The sequence below is a fragment of the Engraulis encrasicolus genome, unplaced genomic scaffold (genome assembly GCF_034702125.1).
Source record: "Engraulis encrasicolus isolate BLACKSEA-1 unplaced genomic scaffold, IST_EnEncr_1.0 scaffold_112_np1212, whole genome shotgun sequence".
Lineage (NCBI taxonomy): Eukaryota > Metazoa > Chordata > Actinopteri > Clupeiformes > Engraulidae > Engraulis > Engraulis encrasicolus.
In genome coordinates this window covers 46,987-51,059 of record NW_026944603.1, presented here as the reverse complement: position 1 = coordinate 51,059, position 4,073 = coordinate 46,987, and the positions used below count along the sequence as shown (strand labels likewise).

At 43.8% G+C, this 4,073-nt stretch overlaps 1 pseudogene; it reads right to left on the bottom strand.

The window, feature by feature from the left end:
* Nucleotides 1-312: 312 nt before the first annotated feature.
* On the bottom strand, nt 313-2,573 carry LOC134442071 (zinc finger BED domain-containing protein 4-like; annotated as a pseudogene).
* Between the last annotated feature and the right edge of the window lie 1,500 nt (nt 2,574-4,073).

Genomic DNA, 4,073 nt, shown 5'->3' with positions numbered 1-4,073 from the left:
CCTGTCCAGCCACAGCCTGTTGAATATGTGATGCCCAAATCGAGCATTTTCACCAAACTAACATTGGCATTAAAAGGGTTAATCCACATTTTGACGTGGCCAAGCCATTGCTGCTAACCAGTCAGTCATGAATTCATGCAGTTTGTTTTGACAGTAGGTAACGTTCTGTGAAACAGTCTAGGTTCAGCATCAAACTGGAATTGTTCATCTGGCATTTTAAATTCATACACTGTACGTTTAATAAAGCATTAAAAAAAACACCATTAATGCCACTAAGCATGACATAACCTTCATTTAAGGAACATTTGTCCATCACGTTCTGGTGGGCTGAAACACATTGAAATGTAAGGGTTCACAGGAAAACAAGTTTTGGGCGAATGACTCAAGATATTGCAGGATATTTGTTCAGGTGCAATATTTATTTCAAGTGCAAAGTTGGAGGTCAAACTCTTTCAAGTGCAAAGTTGGCTGTCAAACTCTTTCAAGTGCAAAGTTGGCTGTCAAACTCTTTCAAGTGCAAAGTTGGCTGTCAAACTCTTTAAAGTGCAAAGTTGGATGTAAAACACTGTTTAACAATAAGTCATTATATATAAATACTATTTATCAAATATGTATAAATGCACCACCACCCACCATATACCATCACCACACCATCTCCACTATGTGGACATGCACATATTTACATAATTTTAACAGTTTTTTTTAAGGAAAATTAGCATATCAGCCTTGTCTGGGGAAAGGCAAGCCCTTTCTTGGCTGATAGTGTCCCCAGCTGTCGAAAACGTGCGCTCCGCAAGAGTGGAGGATGCCTGTACACAGAGATATCTGCCTGCCAAGTCCGACAGCAATGGAAACGTGTTTCGTTCAGTCCACCACCAGGTTACAGGGATAACAGAGGTCAGAGTAGATGGTAGGTCCCTGTATCGCTGGATCTCCTCCTGCACCTTCTCGGCGATGGTCTGTGGTGTTTCCTGCCGCGTTTCCACTGCCATGTCCTCGTCGGCAAACAGCTCCCCGAGGGCAGAGAGCCCTAGGTTCCTCTGAAAATTACAAGACATCAGGGTAAATGCAAAGGTAACTCTTGTCAAAATGGTTTTAGGACAATACCATAGCAAAAGAAAGAGGAGAACAAGCGCTCAAAGTCTTTTCTCCAGATAGAAGGGGTGCATCTTAGTTAATCCTGTTAAGGCATCATAGAAAGAGCCGGAGGACTGAATCCAAAGCGCTCTCCTTCGAGTCAATGTTGTAGCTGCCCGGTTTCAGCTGTCTGGCCTTTGTCAAGGTCAGGGTGTGGTTAAAAAAATTCCATAGCAATTGCTTTTCATTTTCACCTTTTTTGAAACCCTGACCACCATAGAGTCGTCATCAGAGGATGAGTCTTCACCGCGGTCATCATCAGCCGTCAGCTCCATCTGCTGGGCTGCTACACCTTCATTCTACATTCAAAGCAGAAGGAGGGGAGGGGGGGGGGAGATGAGGAGCAAGCGAGAGAGAGAGAGAGAGAGAGAGAGATCTAGTCTATGTAAAACTTAAAAATGAAAGGAATAAATGTTACGAATAGCACACACCTGTCGTGTCAGCAACTCATTCACCAGTCTGGCCCACACATCGTGACCTGCCACCTTATTCTTAAATCTTGGGTCCAAGGCCGTGCCCTCCTCCAAGAACTGCCTGGTACGCTCATCCTTAAAAACATAAACAGAACAGTATGACATACAGTTAGTCATTGTCATTGTCAAACAGTTTGGGTATGTATATACAGTTTTCTATATAAACCGGAATCCTGCATGATTGAACTGCCTACCTGGTATCGCTGAGAAAGGTCACCCCAGATCTTCTCCTTGATGGCCTGTGTAAATGCAGAGTCTTGAGCTGTGACTGTGAAGTGGTGCTGTAGTTTACCAAGGATGGGAAGAATCTGACCAAGAGTTGGGCTCTTTTCAGCAGAGATGCAAATGGTGGAGGTATAAAGGACCCTCATAACTCTGACAAACTGTTCTGCCTTAGCCAAGTCATCAGCACTCATTCTCTCCAGCCTGCACAAATATACACACAGACATCATTGTTTCAATGTGAAGTCAAGTTGGACATACAATGTTAGTAAAGTGCCCGCCCTGTCCACTAATATATACCTGTCCCTCTCCATTGATCTTTTCAAGCGAGGATCCATGGAGGCTGCTTGGAGGGCAGGAAACTGCTCCACAAATCTCCACCATGAGGAAGAGGCTGTTCCACCGGTTCTTCACATCCAGGATCACACCATGCTCTGGAAGACCTGTGGAGAGACAGCGAACAAAACATGGTTATTTTTATAGAATTCAGATGATCTGAATCAGACATGTATAAACTAAGTGTCGTTACTTTAAAAAAAAAAATCAAATTTAGTTAGTTGTCATCTTACCAAGAAGACGCTGTTTCTCTTTGAGAACAGGCTTAGCTAAGCTGCTTCTCTTCAGCCACAGCACCATGGCCCGGATTCTTCCTGCCCACCTTGCAATAGCAGGTACACCATAGAGTTTTTGGGCTGCTATGTTGAGTGTGTGGGCAAAGCAGGCTACCTTTGTGAAGGACATCCTTCTTATGGCGACGTTCATGTTTGCTGCATTGTCAACCGTGATGGCAACCACCTTCTCCCTCACACCAAATTCTTGCAGGATGTCCCCGATCTCTTCAGCTACCACCTGCCCAGTCTGAGATACATAGACGGCCCTTGTATCCAGGACCCGGTCCTTCATCTGCCCTTCTTGTACAAAATGTACAGACACAGTCAGATAGTGGTCCTGTGCCACACTGGTCCACTCATCCGCAGTGACAGCCACATCCCTGATGTTTTTTAGTTCTTCCACCACCCTCCCCTTCTCAACTGCATACCAGGCTGGAATGAAGGTGTTGGACAGCATGTCCCTGCTGGGGGGCTGATACTTGGGGTTGAGAGTTCTGGTCATCTCCCTAATTGACAAACATCAAAAGTAAAAGGATCAGGAGGTGCGCTCAAGACCTTGTAGGTGCTTAACTTTGTCAATGAGTTAACTCAAATCTAAAAAATACATGAATAAAGAAGCACTCAAACTCATCAAAAGAAACACATCATGGCATCTGAAAGTAGATATACTGAATCAAGAACAAGTTAAAAAAAAAAAAACAACAACAACAACAAATAGCCTACATGTAATTAAGAACAATATACCATTCCTGATCAACTAACTTACCTAAACCACGGAGACTCCACCACAGAAAAAGGCAGCAAATTCTTCACCACAAATGTGGTCACTGCCTTGTGGCATTCAGTCTGCTTTTCTTTAGTCATTTTCCCCTTGGCAGCAAGGGTGAATGGCGTTGGGGCAGCAGGGCAGGGAATCTGTGCAGAGGCTGTGGAAATGATGTGATTAGGTTGGGTAGAACTAAACATTTTAAAAACACGCCCGCACCAGCACTGATACACACATTTCCATTGAGTGCCGAGTCGAATGTTATGAGCGCGAGGGGAATCATTAGAACCATTTTACGTTAAATGAATGCTACCACCGTTGGCTGCCTGAAACGTTTTGTCACGATAGTCTCCAAAACAAGTTGTCCATTAACAAATCGTGTTTTCACTTACAATATTCACAATACATCGTTTTCAAACACAGCCCATGTTGATCATGTTCAGGCTTGTTAAATGGTTGTGTGTATTACGGTAATATCTACTCAGTCTTAGTTCATGACAGCAGCTAACTTGCCATGCCTGGTCTCATTCCCCCATATTTTATCAGTGATACACTTTCAAAGTGTTAAAAACGGAGACATTTGGGAACTTTTCAAGTCTTCAAACAGTCACCAAAGTGGCAGGTTATTTGCAAGCGCACTAGTGGTTGTTGTCAACATGTAGCTGCAGCTAAACATGAAACATGTAGCTGCAGCTAAAACGAAACCAGCATAACGCTAGCAGCTAGCTCGTCTTGTCGTAGCCTAACTAACAAAGTTGAATGGAACTCACGGAGCAACTTAATACTACCAGATGAAATGTCGGACAGTGTGGTACCTTCAGTTGTTTCCCAGGAGTCAGAGAAATCTTTCTGAAGAGTCGAGGT